Raw genomic sequence first — 20,807 nt, 5'->3', positions numbered from 1 at the left:
TCTCCATAACCTCTGTTAACTTGCCCTGGCAGAGTTTCTGGTTTGGCTCTGCTCGCTGACCCTCTGTTGTGTAACTCCCTAAGGACTTGTAGCCTTGGTCCCCTTAAGGGTCCCACCTAGCGATGGTGGGCTGGGAAATCCCAGAGTATTCTCTGTGCTGGAAATGCAATTTTGAAGAGGCAAAAAAATAGAGTGAAGAAAATGTTTGTGGCTAGACGCTGTTGACCCTGGACCATGCTCCATGAACAAAGTTTGCCTCAGAGCATGACTGTGTGTCACTTGGGTTTGTCTGTGAGGACCTTCATCAAGCTAAGAGGATGCTGGTGTCACCCCAAGAGCTGATCGTCCCAGGTGTGGTGGCAATAGCCACTTACTGAAGCACAACAGAGAGAGTATTTGCTGGAGCTCAGGGTGACACGCTTGTGTGGCAGAGAAGTCACTTGGGCTGGGAGCAAGGGAAGCTGCTCCAAGGGCAGATGCAGAACAAGTTTTCTGTGGCTGTGAAACTATCTAGTTTGACTGGAGGAAAGGAGATCTCATACTGTGGGCAGCAAGGCTTATATTGGTCCGTGGAGTTGCGGAAGAGCAGGGCTGTGCTGGGGAAGGCCCCTTGGGCAAGGAGGACTAAGATCTGCATTGGCTTCACAGGGAGGGTTGTAGGGGGAGCATGTGGAGTCTGGTAAAGCATGTGTTTCTTCAGCCTCACCAACAGCAGGGTGTATTTTTGGGTAAATATTTAAGACTGGGTCTCTGAAGGTCTGATAAACTGAGTTCCCACGGCCCAAGCAAAGATCCTGTGGCTTCAGGGTATACGGAGGGCTACAAGCCATGTTTCACGTGCAGACAACTGTCACCGCATGTAATTTTGTTTCTTTTCTTCTTTTTTTTTGTCTTCTTTTTTTTTCTATAACAAATGAAGGGGGTCCCTGCATCTGTCTCTGGCGGTTAAACAGGTTCGATTTAATCACAGACTGATATAAGACTCAGAGAGAAAGGAGGGGAAAGGGGTGAGAAACACAGAGCACCTGCTTACCCCCAGCCAGCGTGCCCCGTTCTGGGTCAGGCTGCGCATGCGGGAGGGCCAGGAAATCCACAGCCGGTAGTCGGGGTGCAGGGGGAAGCGTGTTGCCCAGATCCTGCCTGGGTGGAAAGTCAGATGGTTGGGACCTTTTGCAAAAGTTTTCTGCAACACACATCTGGGTAGAGTGGAAGCACGACAGGGACATTGCAGGGCTGGCAGGGAGGGCATTGCACGGCAGGACGCTTCTGAAGGGGCATTTGCAGCAGCGCGATGCGTGTGTTGAGAGATGAGACAAATCCGATGCCTCATCTGCCTCCCAGAAAATGGGAAATCTCAGGTTGCTCCCTAACTGTGCGTTAAGGATTGCCTGCTTAAGCAGCAGGAGTGGCTCGTGTGCGGAGAATAGCCAGCTGGGCTGGTGGTCCTCGTGTTTCTGGCTGTTGCAGTCCTCTTTGCTCTACCCCCAGTGTCAGAGCGAGCACCATCTTTCTAGGCCAGGGCAGCAAAGGGAATGGGCAAAAAGAAGCTGAAAACTGCTGTCTTCTAGTGGCATTTCCCATACCTAGTGGGAAGGATGCTAAAATCGTGACTTCCCAAATGGAAGCCCCCAGGCCAAATCTTTTTCATACAGTCTACAAAGAGCCATGGCAGTGTTGATCCTCTGAGCAAACATGAGGTGTCAGTTCTCTGGGATGTCCTGTGTGTTAAGTGGTTTCTTGAGTATGGATCAGAGTTCCCCTGCTGAACTGCGCCTCCCTAGACTGGTAGGGTACAGATATATATGTCACTGTGGATCTGTTCCCAGGTGCAGAAGTGATTCTCAGTTAGGCTGGCAAGCAGAAATGTCCCAGCTGGGTGGAAAATACACAAGGCCCAAAAAAGAGGTGAGACTTGGCTCTTCTGTGAGGGCTTCTTCGGAATCAGGATTTTGGGGCTGGAACCCAGAACTGGGAAAGGCCATGCAATCACCAACGCGCTGGTCTTCCCACGAGGAGCCAAGTGTTTTGCTGAGCGGGAAATGGGTTTTGCCATCCAACCTAGCACTAGGTTTCTTTTTCCTCCCTCTGCTCATCTTTTTGCAGCACGTTAACTGAGACAGCAATTTTTCCGAACCCCCTTTTCCTCCCTCCCCTCCACCCCCAACCTGGTTATCGATGAAAGCAGATTTGACATGTGATAGGTCCCAAGATAAAAGCAACGTTACAAGAGAATGTAAGCAAGAGCTCAGGGGGGAGAAAAAAAGCCCCCAAAGAGTCAAACAAGGCACGATCAGGATATCTGGTGTCAGCCCCAGCCACTCCTTGGCCCCAGGTACAGCTGGGACGAGGCGTGCCTTCTGGAAAGGGTTAATGCCAGGACTGCTGCTAGACTTTGGAGCCCTTTTGACAGTGGTTTTGAAATCTGATTTTCTTTTTGCAACCAAGTGAGGTTTTTATCAACTTCCTATTTGAGAGCAGAAGTCGCAGCCGGTGCAGGAAGGCTGGTGCAGGAGTGCTGGCTGGTGTCCTTGTGCCCTTGCGTTTTAGTGCGCTGGCAACGCAAGAACCACGGCTTGGGCAAATGAGATGTTAAGGGTAGGAAATAGCCCCAGAGTTCAGTGAAATAAAGGGTCCAGTTTTAGTCTTTGCATGATACCACAGGCCAGCCATACTGCATGCAGCCTGCTCCTGGTTGCTCGCCGCAGTGTCACTGGCCTCCTCTCGCCTGTGTGCAGAGTTCAGCTGTCCATGGCTAGTGGCCTGTGTCAAACTCCTTGTGCAAAACAGCAAAATAACTGTTTGTGCCTCTGCCTGTAATGCCCAGGTGCCGAGACCTGCACTGGTGTCTGAACTCCAAACCAGGTGAGGCCCAAATCAGTTCTGTTGGGGGCTTGTAGAGTAACACCACCTATACCACCATCATGAGAGGTGAGGAGCAGCACATCCCTGTGCAGATGGCTCCATCCTGCTCTTGTACTTACAGCCACAACAGCGTTGTCTCCGGGAGGCTTTTTGGTAGCACAAGGCAGGCAGAATGGAGCAGGTCCCCTGCTTCATGCAGGTGTACGTGAATCCGCTTGTTCTAACCCAGGATTTGTTTGCACAATTTGTGTTATTCCTTTACACATGTGGCTGGGGCTTGGTCTTGCATGGGCTTTTCACTTGAAATCGGTCTGTCCTAAACTCAAGTATTCAGGGACTTGTGCTCTTCAGGACAGCTCGGGTTTCTCTATCATGTTTTATAGAGGAGCTGGGCCTGGGCAAGCACAGATGGACTCGAGGCTTATGGAAAGTACCTTTCAAACCAGCCCTGTTTAGATTTCTAGCCTAAGCCAGAAAAATAAATAAATAAAGATGGGAGGTCTGGCCTTCTTATTTGTCTGATGTATTTAATTTCATTGACAATCAGAGCCCGGGCCAGCCTCTCTATTGGAAATACCCCAGCAAGTCTCAGATTTTGCAGAGATTTCCCCAAATTCTTCATATGGTGAGATGACACTTCTCATCTTTACCCAGAAGCTATGTCAGCATTTTTCTCTTATCTTGCACAGGAGAGAGCCTGCGGTGGCTCTCTAGCCCTGGCCTGGCAGGGTACAGGTATATAGGTCACTTGCCCTGTGTCGCAGGGAAGGATGCAATCCCAATATTGCTTGTGATGCCCCAAATCACAAACACCATCAGAGCAAGGAGAGAGTTCAGCAGAGGGGAGCCCAGCTCTGCCCAGCATCGTGGTGGTGCCGATATGCAAACACCTGATGGAGCATGAGAGCAGCAGTGACAGCACCAGAACTGGAAAAATCTGCCCTGCTTGTAGCTGTGGCGGGGTGTGCAGGGAAACTACTGCTGAGATACTCTGTGTAATGTCCATGCTACAGTCTCTCTTCAAAGGTCTTGTGCCACGCTTGTTTTCTGCCTCACTTGCAGTTGTTTTTCAACTCTGATGCAACTGTTAAAACTCTTTCAAACTGTCAGCTTGCAAAGCCGAAGGGTTAAACACAGGACGCAGAGTGGGCCTGTATACAGCAGACCTCTTTGGTGGCTGAGGACCGCCAGCATAATCTCTGCTCTCACAATGCTATCTCAGCTCCAAAGCAGTGGTTTACAGGTTTTGCTCAAAGCATCATCCACATGTGCAACCAGATGCGTCTTCCTTAGGCACTTAGCTGTGCCTGCAAGGGTTTAGCTGAGCCAGATCTGCAGGTGCAAGAAGTGACAAGAGATGGGGAGTGGAAACTGGTCTGTCTTTAGGGCACCATTGTAGTTTTCAGCTGTGCATCCAACCATCAATCTCTGCAGGTGAGCAGAGATCGTTGCTGAGCATCTATTTTCTCCTTCTTAACTTTTACTGTGCAGGAAGTAAATAAACACTTATGCATACTTTTAACATATTTGTCAGGTAATGGTGGTAAAAATAAGTTTGCATAATGTGGGGCTGAATGGGCTGAGATCTGCTTCATGTTGCACATGGGAGCCCATTGAAATCAATGGGGTCTCAGGGGTATAACTGATGGCAAACATCAGCCCTTCTTTAAGCCTTTTGTGTCTCGCTGTCTCAGCTGCTGGCACACGGGAATGGTAGCCTGCAGCCCTGCCATCATTACTCATAGGCTAACCTTCCTGCTCGTGGGTGTGTGGGGGCTGACCGCTCTCATGCGCGCATCAGGGCAGGAATTATCTGGGATTTTGAGGGTTATAACTGAAAAAGACAGAAGTCTGTTTTTTGTCTTGCAGCATCTCCTAACCCCATCTAGTAGGAGAGCTCTGTCATGTTCAGAAGTGCAAATGCACAGTCTCTGGTTTACAGTTTATTACTAATTAGGATCAACTGTAATCCTGTATGCCTGTAACTGTATGCCTGAAAACTGTATGCCCAAAAAAGAAAGATCTACTGTTTCCATGGACATCAAATTGGTATACAGAGCTGAGTAAGTCTACTGACCCAAGTAGGAATTTCCAGGGCTCGTTGTTAGTTTCTGGTGTCTCTGGTTGATGCGTTCACAGTAATAGCTGACACTTAGATGAATGTGTCTCCCCACTCTTTTAGATAGATCATAATCTCTGTCCTGAAACAATTCATGCAGACGCTTGGCATCACTTCATAACAACCCAGTGGCAGGAGACAGTGATACAGAGGAGAGCACGGCGGTAGGAGAAGGGAGCTGCCCTGGCAGGAGACTGAGGAGTCTCTACAAAAAAAAAAAAGCTTTTCCCTGTGGAGACAAAAACATGCAAATATTAGTATTGGAGGTTATTGAAAATCACTTGCTGTAATAGCCCCAGACCCCAGCAGCATGGCTCTCCAAAGCACTGCGCATCCCGACAATAGGGCAGGATGGATTTACTCAGGGAGTGTAGGAGGCCAAAGCAACAGGTATTGTGTCATTTTAAAGACAAAAGATTGGGGGCAGAGACTTGTCACACATGTTTTTGGGCTTGAATGAGCTCTCTTGAGCCCTATCCCAGCCTTTGGCTTTGGCACCAGCCTTTTTCCTGGGAGCAGAAAGGGACTGGATATTGCAGTGTTTCTGTAGGTTGTGGTATTGCAGTTGTATACAGTGGTGGGTGCTCTTTGCAGGTAAGGTGTTTTCCATCAGTGTTTCCACTGATTTCCTGATTTCTTCTTCTGCATTGTGCATTAGGTTGGATAACCAAGATTTTTAACCTGGTCAGCACATTACTAAGCAAAACCATAGCGTCTGCGTTTCCTGTTAATCTGGTACCTTTATTTCTTCAATAAATTTAGCACAGCAGACGGGAGAAGCAGCGTGTTCAGCTCACTTTTCTGAGAAAATTGTAGCAAGGGCAGAAAGGGGTGGTTGTCTAACAGCTCCCAGCCATACCATACAAGAGATTTTTGGATAGGAAGTGAAGAGCTACTTTTCCCATGGGAACTACGGGGGGAGGCAAACTGAACTGAATGGAGGCCTCATAAATCAAAGACATACGCCTTTGACGTTCTGCACTATAGCTTTGGGCGGCTGGTATTTTTATGCCCAGTCAAGAATTTAAAAAAAAAAAAAGCCACAAAATGCACGAATTATAAAAAATGCTGAGTTCTGTGAATGTCTCCTTCCATCAGCCCTGAAGTACTACAGAAGGGGAGACTGAGGCACGGTGCATGGCGTCCAATTTGCTGAGGGTCATGTAGAACCTCAGCCCTATGGCGGTGAACAAAAACCGACAGAGCTGTTCTCAGACGTTTGTTCTCACCTCCACTCTTAGTGAGAGGGGAAGGGCTCAGGCAGTACGACTGGCAGGGACATCTATGTTTTGTTACAGTTAAGCTAAACATGCATCCCATGTGTCTTCTTCATGCAGAGGCAGCAGCAGTATTTGCACTGCCTGCTTGAGAAATCTACATCATCAAAGCACTTTGCAGGTATTAACTAATTCATCATTGTTAAACTGCAGCAATGGGATTTTCCAAAGCTGTCATTACTGACCTAAGCTGGGAGCAAAACTCACAGCAGCTGTGGTGGAAACAAAGTTAAGCACACTTTAAAATACATAGGCCTAGGGAGATGTGATTCAGTACGTATGACCTTACTTCTCCATCCACCTTCATCAAAATACCTTCTAACTTATCACGGATTAAAAGCAGGAGGTTATTTTCACCCAGTTCAGCAATCAGTTCACAGACCCCTCCAGTGCTGTCTCCCTGATAGCTGCCCTTTCCCAGCTCCCATCAGCAATGGATACTTCTCTGTGCCTTAGCCTAGATGGTAGTTCAGTGTCCCATCCCTTTTACCCATCACCAACCTCAGCTTGGGGTGTGGAGGTAAGTCTGAGGCTTTGTGCTACCTCTCAGCACCAGCTGAATCTCACCCTCTTTAAATGCTCCTTTTGTTCATAGACTTTCCTGCCAGCCTGGAGTTTGCAGCAGTTGAAGTGAACTAGTGCGATGCATCTCTACCTCTTACAGGCCATGAGTGGATTCTCTTGTGTCTGTGTATATCTTCCTATGCAAGCTGATTGCCTACTTGCCCTGCTAGTTTGATTGTACAGCTACTGCTGAAGTGCAACCAGCTCTTTCCCCCGCCTTTCTGCTCTTAACCCTCTCTGTGTGGAGGGATATGAGCCTGCCAATACCTTAGGGCGACCTCTCCCTTTCGCTTAGGCGTTAAAAGATGGTGTCAGGGGCTTACTGAAGCACTATCAGTCACCGTGCTCATGCAGTTGTTTGTTTGACTTTCTCTTTTTGAGGGTAGCTAGGTTCTCAGAAACCCAGGCAGGGAGCTGCAGGCAGGGAGACGGGAGCACAAAAGGACCTTTTGCTTATCTCTGACCTTTCTGGCCTGGACACATGTTGCAGGGTGGCCTCCAGGACCCAGATAATGCAAAAGCTGGGATGCACGATTAGGCATTGAGGCATTGAGCTGCCATCTGCAAAGATCTGGTAAAGACCTGTGAGGTGGCAGCAAAGAGAGAAAAAATAAATAAGGGAAGCCTCCTCTGCAAAGCGTGATGAAAAACTGGGGTGGAGGGATGTGTGACGTGGTGGGGCAGTGCCCCTGTCCGGGGAGCAGGAGAAGCTTTGTCAAAGGGTCAAGGGAAGGTTTGTGGCCTTGGCAAGTTCCTTGCTGGTGGAGGGTGTAAGGAGGTGGACGCTGGAGAAATTGGGCCCCCAACCAATGCCCTGCTCTGCGAAACCCACTCTGCGGGCAGTGGTGAGCAGCCCACCCCTCTGCTCCCTGTACCTGTACCGCAGGTGGCTGAAACTCCCCAGTGCAAATATCTGGAAGAAAATGTTGGTTTTTCTTTATGTGTTTGGAATTATATTAGGATGAGAGAAAGGGTAACCCCATGTCCCTGGCTGTAGCCACCCCTTTGGGTACAGCCTGAGAATCATGGCCAGGACGAAGCAAGGCTTGCACTTGAGTTTTGTCCTCCCACGTCCCAGGTCGTGCCACGGTGTGCAAGAGCTTTCCAGACGCTATTACTGTAAGCAGCAAGGCCAGGCACAGCTGGTTTCCAGCAAAACTGAAGCTCTTCTGTGTGTTATCTGGTGTCTGTGAAAGACTGAATCTATTCCTTAGTGGAAGTGTGATTTGGGTCTCTCTTCTCCTGAGCTGCCTGCTTGCACAAGACTTGTGGGAGTGCAACAACGTTGGTACCTTTACCTGATCAAGCCAGTCAGACTTGGTTGAAATTGGCCAAAGGATTAAGAATTTATGGGAAAGGGAGGACAGACACACGCAGCAGGATTGCATATGGCTTGTTTCTTTAGAAAACAAGGCTAGAAGCGCTGAAAGGTCTTGGGTTCATCCTGATGCAGAACAGGAAGATTTTTGTGGGATGGGAAAAATGTTTCCTGCCCAGCTCCAGCCATGTCGCAGCGTAGGGAGACCCATTGCGGTAAGCCTGGGCTGCAGCGATGGGGCCTGGACAGACAGAGGGGACCACAGGGTGTGTTTATGTCCAGCAGCCTCAGTAAAAATTCCCCTTTATGGTATCACAGCCAAATCCTGCTTCTTCCACTCCACAAAGGACAGGCAGTACAGCATGTCCTTGAGGTAAACAAGAAGAAAGATATTAACTGGGCAGAATATAACATATATATATATGTTTATTTTCAGGTAGAAAAATCACTTTCCCATCCTCTCTGGAGAAAAACATCCTCTCAAGTTTCTTGTTTTGCTGAGGCTTCTCTTTTCTCTCGAGCCGTTTCCAGCCGCCGCGGTGGCGGGCGGAGGGACGGATCCCCGTGCAGATGCTGGCAGCCCCACCCTGCCAGCTGAGGAGCTGCACTTTCAGTAGCCATGTACCAGGGTGACGTGGGGTCAGCCAGGGTGTAGCCTGTGATAGTTATCTTTAAGGGGCCTTGAGAATATTTATTTTTTTTCCCCAGATTGTTTCCCCCCACCCCCCTTCTATAATTAGGCTCTAGTGACCCAGCTCTGATTTCCTTTTTTAATTAATTGCAATAGTCTCAGTTTCTGTGTTTCATGTAGTAATGAGCATTTCCTTTATTACGGCTATTGCTTATGCAGCGTATCTATGTGCTCCCCAGAATGGCTGCCTGCCCTGGTAACAACTGGGCCTCAGAAGATGTGGTCTAGTCCGTGCTTCATCGATGTAAATAGCTGCTGAGCTGTGGGAGGTTTATTTGCCAGCATAGTTAAAACAGTAGATGCTCTTATACAAATATGGTCATACCTTACATGAATATGGTTTATTTTACATATATACTAATTTAAAGACAGTTAAATGGTTTCACCACCACAATATCCTTTTGCGTGGTGAAAAGAGTAAAGCTTTTATATGGATGGAGCAAATGGAGAAACCCACCTGATTCTGAGACAAAGCTGACCTAAATCTCTCCCGGCACAGCTTTCCTGTCTGCACTTGCCCATTCGGTAACGCAGCTTTGCAGCCAGCCAGGTCTTGTCCCGCATCTGGCAGAAGTTAACCCAGTCAGAACAGGGCAGCCAGCACAAAGAGCAGCCTCCGTGCAAGGAAGGGAGGAGGACTGGCATCGGGCACGGCGGCGAGCAGGACAGCCCCTTTGGCAGCAGCCCGGGCTTCCATGGTTTCACCCAGGAAACCAGATCCCAGATTGTCCTTTCTCCCCCTGTGCAGTTGGTTTCTCATGCAGCTCCTTTGTCCGCCTTATCTAGCGAGGTTGGCACCTCCTCAGCCTCCTCTTGTGTGCGTCAGGGCCCAAAAGGCCCAGATCTTAGCGGGGGGGTGTGCTTTTATACCCATTTTAAGGCAAATAAGAGCTGCCGAGTCCTGAAGCTTGTACCACTTCAAGCAGGCAGGCCGCTTCACAGTATGTTCTGGGAGTTGTCGCTACAAAAACTAGCACTCGACTATTAAAGTCTCCAGATCCTGACTGAAGCTGATGAATTTACACCAAGTTAATTACTAGGTCCCTTTCCAAGGGTCTGATCCAGTCGTTCCATTGCAGGATGTCATTTTCAGGGAGAATTAAATCCTTTGCTTACATGTTTGTAGAGTTAAAGACATAATCTTGTAGCATCTTTCACCTGGGAATTTTCTACCATTTTGAAGGCCTTTAACACCATTAATAAACGAACATCATTAATGATTAATTGCATAAATATGAATGGAGTGGGCTTAGTGCCAGCTAAGTGTAGTATAAATGCATTTGCCGGAGTTCCATTTGCACATGTGTGCTCTGGAATATCTGGCAGCAGTTCTACTGAATTCAATGGAGACTTATGTACTTCCATTATCTCAGCTGGCTGGAGGGAAACTGAGGCATGTAACAACTAAGCGGTCTGCCCAGGCTACCAAGCAAGGCAGAAAAGAGCTAGGAAATTAATCCCCAAGCCCTGGCACTTCCTGGCTCTTTCCAATAAGTGCTTTTTCTTTTCACTGTGAACATCTATTACTTTTTTTTTTAATTGGGTATTATTTGGGTGAAGGGAATAATGCTCCTCATTCTTTCTGGGAAACTTAAGATGCTAAAAAATAGAAATTGCTGTGCGGATGAAACCTAAGGCTCATTTAACAGTCTCTTCTCTATCTGAAAGGCCAGTATTAGCTGACTCAGAGGAAGGCAGAAGAACCTTGCACAAGTAGACTAGGGATAATTTGCAAGAACCGTTATTGGTGTTGACTCTGAAGCATGTGGTTTAGCATCTCCTCTCATGCATTTTAGAACACAAGATAGCCTTGATATCTAGAGAATATCCAAGCTCTTTCTGGCTTGTAATCTTGCTTAGGAATCACAGAAGTTGGCATTGTAGGCTCAAAAGGAAGTGGCAGGAGCCAGGACTGGTTGTTAGCTGTCAGACCCCAAAAGGTCATGCTTAGGTTGGTGCACTGAGAAGAACGAGGTAGGAGTGCTGTTGCAAATGGAAAACATTTCCCTGCACTGCACTGTTGTCTCTAGGAAACCTTTCAAGCACTCCCAGGCCCAGCAGTTTGCTAAGAAGACCCAGATCTCATTCCTTTCACTATGGTTGCCAGCAGAAAGGGTATTTTTTTTTTTTTTTTCAAGTAGAATCTGCGCCTGGCTCCACTGAAGCTGGTCACAGCTTTTGTTTAAAAATTAAGCCCTTCCGTATTCAGCTGTGCTTTATGCAGTAATACATCGCCTGATCCTTGCCTGGGTATGAGGGAGCTCCGGTGAACCCTGCACGCATGGGAGGGGACTGGCTGATTCCCCCGAGTGACCAAACAGCTGAACCAGGCAGCCAAGTGGTAACTGCAAATGTGCGTACAACTCTTCTGCCCTGGAGCGTGACCACAGGAAAGGGGCTCTGTCCGAAATAGCAAGCGATGCCCTTCAGCAGCTCCAACGGATTTCATGGGGGGACCTTAGGCCTCGGAGGGGTGGTGGTGGCAGGGGCTGGGTGCGACTCCCAGGGTCTCCTTATTGCTTGTGTGTTTGCTGGGCACAGCCAGTGGGAAGGAAACATTCTTCCCAAGTGGGCACTGAAGGAGGATCTTGCCTTCTCCTCTCATGCCTCAGGGTGCGACCCCAGCATCTCCCAACAGGCTGTTCCCTACATCAGGCAGGGAGGAAAATCCTCTTTCAGTAGCTGTTTCCTCAGAGGGACTCACAGGACTGGGGGTAACTCCAGTTTCCTTGGCTTAGGCCCTTGAATTACAGGGCATACAAGAGATTTAAGTAGCAGTGAGGTCTAACTGTCATGTCCCATCACCTCCAGCTTGTTTACATCCCTCTAGGGCTTCCTGTTCTTTCCTCTTCTGTAGCTATTAAGAGTTTCTTCTTTTCTGGCAAGGAAAAGGCAAGATTCCAGCTGACCTGGAGTCTTTTGGTAACTCTCAGAGGCAGCTGCAAACTGACTGTACTCCCCAGCCTCGATGAGGTCAAGAACTCATCAGTCAACCTTTCCCAGGAATTAGCTGCTGTGCTGTGTGCTTTGACTCTCTTCTCAGTTTTCAGCCCACTTATGAAAAAGCTGGCTCAGCCACTCCCCGTGTCTTTACACTCATGTTTTGCACTACAAGGTCTGTCAGCTGCCAAACAGGGCAAGACATTGGTGCTCATATAGCGCAGGCTGTAGGTGAGAGGTCAGGTCCTCTAGAAGATGATGGCCAAGTCGCTTCAGAGCACACTGGGTTTGGCACGCGTTCCCAGGTGGCTGCTTTAAGGAGAGCAGTAAGTATCTTGCAGCTTCTGTTCAGACACCCAGATCCGTGCATTAGATCCATGACCACAGGATTATACCTTTAAATCAAACAGATCTCGCCTCTGTGAAATCTTCATCATAGGCATGGAAGGGGAGGGGGCAGAGTTCTAAAAAAGCTCAGCTTTTGCTGAGAATAATCCAGACCCTTCTTCTTCCACCACGGCCTTGAGAACAAAAAGATTTGCTGGCTGCTGAGTGCCTTTGAAAATTCAGTCCTTGATCTAGCTTTTATTTTTCTCTCCTTGTCCTCCCTTTTCTTTCTCTTTCTGGCTCTCTAAGCATGCGTGCGTCTTCCCAGTTTCTGTCTCTGCCTGGGCTGAGAAGTCAAAATCTCATGCCAATTTGACATTTGCCTTTTCTGAATGCAAGAAGCCCCTGGAGCTCAGGTGGGAGGAGAAACAAGTCAGTACTTTCCATCATGTGCACCGCTCAGAGCTCAGCCTGGGAAATGAAAGTTCCTTGGCTGAATCTGACCAGCCATCTCCTCCTGTCACCTTGCCAGCTAAGCCTCACACATTTGTCACAGGATGAGCAGAGCAATGCGGTTCATCTTCCTCACTTTCCCTAGTTCTCTGCATGCTTCTTCCACTTGCTGTTTGCAGCTCTCCACCCATTGAGTTCTCCCTGCTTGCCCTGGCGCACTGGGTGGTAGAGATTCTTCTCCCTAGGGTCACACTAACAAGTTCAGCTTGGCCAGGGGACCAGGCTGGTCCAAAACACAGAAGGAAAAGACAAAGGAGAGACTCCAGAGATCTCCGTTCCAAAGTCACGCTTGCGGAACAAAGGCAGGGGTATTCCAGGTCAAGGAACAGCAAAGCTAACACCGCTGCACCCACCGGGCCGTAATGACCTGTGTGTCCTTGTCCCCACGTTCCTTGTGTGTTCATCTGTCACATGCTCCTGACTCCCTCATAGGCTTTCAGCAGGCAAGGACCATGGCTTCCCAGAGAGGTCACATCCCCTGGCACTGCTCGATAATCCCTGCCATGCTCCCGTGACCACCATCTATCTGGCTGTGTAACACCTTTCAGGTCCAAAACAGCATCTCTAGTTCCAGCATCTCCAGCTGCTTCTAAAGCCGATGGGCCAGCATCCTTCAGCTTCTTGCAATGGGCTTTGGCTCAACTATATTAGGAAGGAGGGGATGTTTTTATGGTAATGACAGTTCCTAGTAGGCCTGGCAAGCCCTGCGCGCCTTTCTGCACAGCTTGGGTCAGGCAGTTAATCAGCGTCTCCGAAGATGGGGCTGTTCAGCAGTTCTGCACTTATCATTGCCCTGAGCCTGGACGGGGACTGGCAAGGTGGCCGTGTAGCAGGGAGTCTCCCCCACGAAAGAGGTGAAGAAAAGCCAACGACAGTTGCAAGATCCCCTTGTTTGCTGGGAGATGGAAAATCACCCAGGGAGAAGTAACTGCTCAGCGTCTTTACAGCCCTGCATCGCAGAGCAGTGGAAAGTATGTGCAAGTGAGTGCCATACGGATCAGTGCCTGCGGGAGAGAGCTGTGTCACCAACACCAAGCACACCAGAGCATGCCTGAGCGGGATGTGGGGCTGATGTTGGGCACGCGACGTCTTCGATTGCGGTGGGGCTGAGGCAGACAGAGCACCATGCTGGGACTCGGAATTTGCAGGCTCCTTGTCTGGGCCTGGCACTCATCTGCTGGGGAGTGATGAGCGAGTCATCTCAGCGCCCCGTGCCCCAGTTTCCTCATCGGTAAGTGGGGATGCTCCTGCATTCCTTTGCAGGTCTACTAAGCACTGCCATCGCCTCATCTTTTCTCCTTCCCCAGCTGCTGATGTTGTTGTGCGGTTTCAAAATACTGGTAGCAACAGAGGGTTCTTCACTGTGGACCAGACACCATGGAATTCATCCCTGTGGCAGTAGCCACCCAGAGCATATACAACTGGATTTCAGGTCCTCCATCCCTCAAATCGGTCTGGCCCAGCCCCTAAGACCTGCAGCAGGCTGTTCACTGTCCAGATGACAAAACACTTGTTTTGGGGACATGGTCTACCAAGCTCACCTTATAAATAATGCTAAAGAGCTACAAAAATAATCTCAGAAGCACTCATGCCTGATCGCAGGAACCTCTTTGTTTGTCAGTTTGCAGTAGGAAGGAAGTTCATATTTTAATTGCTATGGACAATATCCTGGTAGGAGACTGACTCTGGTGTTGCACTGCAGTAGATTTGATTCCCTTCTGCTCAGGCTTTTGTAGTCAGGTGTGAAGGACAGTATTTCTGCTCACACGTACAGAGCAGGAGCATAAAGTATGGACTTACTTTCGGTGGCAGGTCTAGTTGGAGTGGCTGAAGCCTGGCGCTCTAATAGGAATAGTTGAATGGGATACAATACCATTTTTTCTAACTTAGTCACATAAACCACTACTAACTTCAGTTTCTGATGTTTCAGGAGACATCTTCACTGCTGTGATGCTAGGAGAGGGAAGGATGGACAAGCAGGAGCAGCAACTCCGATGCTGTAAGGCTCAGAGCAAATGCAAAGCAGTAGGTTAGTGTTGGAAGAAATGGTTAACATATCAGGCAACTGCTGGAATCACTCCACCAAAGATCTGCCTAAATACAGTGGGAATACTGCTTGCCCAGTGATGTGTATGCATTCACAGAGCGTATCTCATTAGCATGTTGTTAATGTCAGTAATTATTGATGACATGAATGCAGAAGCACACGTAGATAATATAGAGCTACCAGAACAGCTGGGAGAAATGCATCCGTATATTATTACGGATATTAGCATCTCAGTGAATTTGATCTCTATACATCTGTTGGGATATACAGAGGTACCTGGCTGTGACAATCACAAGAAATACAGTGACACTTGTGCCTTCAGGGAAAGGTGTTCTGGGAACTTACTTAGAGGAGACTTGTCTTCAGTGCTGCAGGTTATCTGAACAATAGCTGTGCTGCCGTGTGGATCGTATTTTATTTCCATTTATTAACACAGGGGTGTGACATTCCTCTTTGCCTGTACTTAATCACTGTGGTTTGTAGGTCCTTAAAATTTTCTTTCTTTGGCTTTGCAGTTTGAACTGGAGGGATGAGTGTACTTCTTCACTGCCGATGTGGGGGAGGACACACGCTATGCATGCGTTGGCTTAAGGTGGTAAAGCCAGGCTGGCAGCAAAGACGGTGGGCTTTGGGGTGGTCCCTGGGGTGTCAGAGTGGAGGGTCTGTCACACACAGACACAGCTGCTGTGCTGGAGAGAGAGCGGCTCAACTCGGCGCCCGCTGGCTGCGTAGGCATACTCTGGCTGATGTGGGGTTGGTACAAGATGTTTCCTTTCAGTTACACCAAGGGTGAACTGAGTGCAGCCAACAAGCTCATGGTAAAGGCTTCTCGCCTGCAAGGTCTGCCTCTAGTTCAAAGCCCATGTAGAGTATACTCAGCCTGTGCTGGAAGGTAACAGCAAGCCAGGTGCACCACAAGTGGGGGAAGTCAGTGGGGTATCAATCATTTTCTTTCTACCCCCAAAAACACGCACATGCACACAGTGTAGTCCTCCCTCCCTACAAGGAACAAAATCTACCACCAATTTGACTGATCTGATGAGATTCTTGCCTGCCCATCGCTGGCACCCTAGAGCTCAGTCCCACAGTATTTCCACTGCAATGCCGGCAGCAGGGTATGCACCCTCTCCGAGAGCCACCCTCCATCCTGTCCTGACATGATCCCTTCCGGCCCTGTAAAGGGAAAAATCCTCCTAGTCCAGGCTTAGGCAGAGACCTCCATCCCCATTTACAGCCTGGCCAAGCCATGATTAAAATCCAGCCATCCCACCTGCCAGTCCAGTGCTTAGTCTATCCCACCCCATTTCCTCAGGAGCGCTGGCTGGCTCCAGCCCTACTGCCATGATTCTGCTGCCTGCTTTACTTTGTGGGGTCCTGGGAAACGTGCCTGGGTGCTACAGTGCAGTGAACGGCTGGGACGCAGGCTTGAGGTGCTGCAAACAGCCTCATCCCGTAGCAGACCCAACTTCTTGCAGCGAAAGAAGTATTTTCTCGCAGCTTTCAAGTATTTTCCCTTCTGTTCCAGCTCGGTCAGTCTCTCCTTCCTTGTCACTTCACCAGGGAGGACTCATACTTTCTCCAGTACAGCCACTGCAAATTCCCTTTCTGCCTGCACTGCCGAGAAGCCTTGAGCTGGCTCTGACTCGCTGACTGGCAGTTTGTGTTGGCAAACGGGCGCTAGGCACCGGGCTTGCCACATCAAATGAAAAATATCATGCAACCAAAAATTCTTAGAAAAACCCAAACGCGTCTAATCTACCGAATAGGTTGCGCAAGATGTAGGCAACAAGATCAATTCAGGGCAGGGCAGGAAAGGGCTGGAAGGATGGAGAAGGGAAGGGTGTTGTAAAAAAAGATGTAAAATTTTGGGGCAGTGTTTTTTAACAATTTGCATAATTGGCGACCACAGATAATCCCCTGAAATGAACTAAATATATCATAACTGGGGGCTTTCCAACCCCAGTTTCTTTCTGAAATTGATTGGTTTCAGCTTTGCATTTTTTCTATGGTCTGTCTTTCTATCTTTACCAGCTGAATTTGGCTGGTTTCTAAAATGCCTGATTTGGGAACAAAACTGAACATTCACCTGGGGATGGCTCACTATGGTATGAGCTTGAGTCAATGAAAATGTGACTTAATTTTAGATTTCATTAGGAAAAGGGAACCAAGGCAGAAAACAGCTGCTAAAATGACAGGTGGAGACAAACTTGTTCTGATGCTTTTCATAAGAGTCAGGTGAAACTACATTTAAATCTCTGCTGGCCTAAATTGTTAGCTGGGGCAGACTGGGCTGGCTCCACTGGACTCAAATCTGGCCTGGCTACTCCGAAATGGAGACATTCCAAAGCTATACCCGCTTTGGAATTTTTCTCCTAAATGATTTGCCAAAAGACGCAGTGAATTGCTTGCTAAATGCGTGTTTACAAATGTGTCTCTTTTCATCCATTTATTCTGCTTTCCAATCACTTCTTTGTTCTGCTAGGAAGACACCTAAGCGAAAGGCTTCCCTTCGTCCCCCTGTTTCTCTCCCTTAATAATCCTGGTTAAGGAACTCATTGTTAAATTGATGCATATCCCAGGAACAGGCATACAAAAGTGCTGGATGTAGCGTAAACTCAAGTAGTATCAACAGTCACACTTTTATTTTTGTTTAAATAGACAATTAGTCCAAACTGTACCAAAAGCTGCTCTAATAAGGGGATTTAAATCAATGAAAAAGCTGTATTTTGTCCTTTGAAGCAGCAAACTTTCTTCTGCAGATTTCTCATGTACGTCATTACTGGATATATCTAAGCATTGCTGAGATTCAGTATTCAGATGACATCACACCAAACTAATTAGTTGTACTCAACAGTCTGACCAAGTCAGAGGAAAGGGAATGCAGTGGTTGCCAGTAATGGGAAAGATATTAGGAAACACATCCCCTGGGTCAAATGTTAAGCTTGTACTCGACCAAACTTCCCTTCAATTCAATGAAAGCATTTTTTTAAAGTTAAGAATGAATAAGATATGAGAAAGGAGAGAGAGCCAGCTACGGGGGGAGACGGCAGTCTTGTGTTTAAGCATGGGACCGAGACCAGGAAATCCTCAGCTCTCTGCCCACTGGACCAGCTGAATGAGCGGAGAAGATGCCTCAGCTCCCTGTGCCTGCGGGCTCCGATTCATGTGCACTAGAGCAAACATCTGCCATGGGCCGGCTGACGTGCTGCATCCCTGCAGCGATCTGCCCTGCTGCCGCCGTCTCAGCAGATGAAGCTGTGCCCTCCTCAGCTGCTGCACCCCCCCAGCCTGACCTGCCGGTTACTGGTCCACCTTTGTCAGCAGTTTAAGTGCGTATGATGGACTGTAACCTGTGCCATCTCCTTCTAAAGCAGCAGAGACTTCTGGCAAACACAGACTGTGGCACCAAACTGCCGCGACATGTTTTGCTAGCCCTCGTGTGCCACAGCCCTTGCTCTTTCCTGCTGGGAATGCTTGCAATATCTCTCTGCTTTAGGGAAAACTGGATGTGAAATACAACAGATTAAGATGTTTGAAGTGTTTTGAAATCCTCAAACCAGAAAGTGTGAAATGCTGTCCTCGCTCTTTCTCACACATGCACAAAATGGTACCCGTTTTTCATTTTATTTTGGGGATTTCCTACAGCAAATTATATAGTTATTTGCTCATTGGATTTGGTTGTCAAGTCCTTCATGTATGTTAAGCAGTTTCATTTTGATGTCACTGATGACACCGTAGTTGCAGTATGACCAAGGAAGAGGATGGCTTAGCTCTTGGTAGATCAAAATTGGACAGAAAGTAGATATAAAATGTAAGACATAGAAACCAGTGTAGAAAAGGTGCTGATCACATTTGTTGACAGCCTTCAGGGCCAGGCCCACGGCTGATGCAAAGTGACGTGGATGAAAACTTTCTGCAGAGAAGAGCGTAAGGACATGCCCCTACTGAACGGCCATCCCGATAAATGGCAATAGCCTCGATCAAAGCCCCTGCGTGACACCAGCTGCCCATCGGAATCAGACCTGCGTCTGCATTGCCCCTTTAAAACCTCCAGCTGCTGGTCACTCTTTTTAATTTCTCATCAACATACCAAAAAAATGAGTCCCTTTTATGATTCAGCAAAGAATAACATTGCTGGTTCGGGATCCTGGAAGTCTGGAGGCCATCAGGTTTTTTAATTTTTACTGTGAAGGAATTTCCTTTTTTAATATTGCTGTGCTCTCTCTTGCCAAAGCCAGGAAGCTGACTATCTATGGACAGCAGTGACCAAAATTTGGTTTTCCTGGAATTTTCTCTTTTCCCTCCGCACACCCACACAATAGGCTTTTTAGGACGCCTGAAGCCTGTAATTTGCCTTTCTAGCCTGATAATGTGGCTTGCAGAGGCATCAGTTTTGCCAAGTCATCATCTGGAAGGAACACTTTCTTATGCAATGGGCTTCATTTTTCCCCTCCGTGTCCGATGGCCCAGGGTTGCCACCGAGCCCAGCTCCAGCTGAATGGGCTGTGTCAGAACCGCCGTGCAGACACTGGGAAACAGGAGAAAGACCATGAAAGGGCCTGAAACTTTCAATTTCAAAAGGCACAGCCCAGAAACCAGAAGGACCAAGAACCCAGTGCTGTGGTTTCCCTTTGCCTGACTAAAGAAAATAGCTGCTGTCTATTTTTACTAAAAATGTGGGACATGGGGCCCTTCTCTTCCCCTGCACAAATGGGGGATGCTGCTCACAATGAACGAGTGGGGGAGCGGAGCGGGGGGGGGGTCATCCCGGATTAAAACCAGCTGACTGGTCCACAGAAATCTCTCCCATAGATTCTTCAAATATTTCTTGCCCACACCACTGGAAGATTTATTTGTAAGGTGAAAGTAAGTTAGTTGGGAAAGGGATTTGGGAATCTCATCTCACCTACAAAACTTCCTCTTTTTCATTTTAAGGCAGGGATGGGATTGATCTAATTCTCTTCCACCCTTTCTTTTCTCCAGTTCCGCGTCACCGTGCTGTATGGTGTTCTCAGGGCATTCAGCACAACAAATCAACGCCGATGGCATCATTAAAAATTTGCAATGTATCGTATACCTTGCAGAAAATGAAAGCCATCTGTACAAGTGTAGGAATGGGATTCCAGCGTGTGAAATGTGTGTTGTGTGTGCGACCTTTGTGTTCACTGTCATGAGTAGTATTTTGAACCTCTAAACCTCTGATCAAAAAAGATGTTTTTCATTTTCAACACAGAAAAAATCCTGAGCTGGGAGAACAAAGGCTTCAGTCTTGTTTTACTTATGCTTATTAACTTCGTATGTTTGTTCTTCATTAAAAGACTCTTTAGATGACTGAAAATACAAAAAAAAAGTACTAAATGTGTCAAAATGGCACACATAGAAGTGACTTGTGTGGAGGGAGTAGCTATTGTGGCAAGTCACTCCACTCCTTTGGTTCTTTGTTCTTTGGCCTAAAAATACATACAAGTGTGTATACTGAGGAACACTCCAGCAGAATTGGTCAGAGGTGTTCCTGCTGAATCCTCTTTGTACGATACCACATCCATAAAGTCCTCAATTTTTATGAGTTCCATTGCTCTGATCCCTTCTGAACAGGAGCAGCTTTCTCCCCGGGGTTGCAGGTATGGATTATTGCTGTGAGTTGAATTTGGGCTTGTCTCCGTCCGATTCCCTGTATCGTGCTCTCAGCCCAGCAATGCCGTGCTATAAAATGGAACATAAAGCCCTGTGCAATGAAGTGTTACAGGAGTGCGGACTGCCGAGGTGCTTCATTTCAGAGGGCAGAGCAGTCAGAATTGGCAGGGAATGATGCAACGTAGCAGAGCGAGAGATGTTGGTGGTCTGGAATGTATTTCCCACCTCTCACATTGGTGATTATAATCATTTGGTTCCAACCACTGCCGCAAATGCCACATTGCGGCACCACCCCAGTGGCGAAGAGGCTTATACAGGCAGGTCAGCCCATTCAGGCACGATGCCTTCGCAAACTATGTTGGGAACTTTCATTAAAAGTGGACCTCCTGAGCTAATTCTCTCACCTTGGTAAGGAGCTTTTAATCTGTAACCTTGAAGGCAACCCATTCTCCCTTCCCATTAGAGAATCTGTTGTACATTTTAGACACTTTTCTGACCCTTCCCACTGGCACTAG

The 20,807-nt window shown here is 47.9% G+C and overlaps 1 protein-coding gene across 2 annotated transcripts in view; it reads left to right on the top strand.

Annotated features, from left to right (window-relative positions):
- The window catches only part of CCND3 (cyclin D3), a 47,521-nt gene that overhangs the window by 9,808 nt on the left and 16,906 nt on the right, over positions 1-20,807 (top strand). The window lies entirely within an intron of this gene.

The sequence above is a fragment of the Larus michahellis genome, chromosome 21, assembly GCF_964199755.1.
Source record: "Larus michahellis chromosome 21, bLarMic1.1, whole genome shotgun sequence".
Lineage (NCBI taxonomy): Eukaryota > Metazoa > Chordata > Aves > Charadriiformes > Laridae > Larus > Larus michahellis.
Note: the sequence above shows the minus strand (reverse complement) of the source record. Positions and strands in the feature narration are given on the sequence as shown.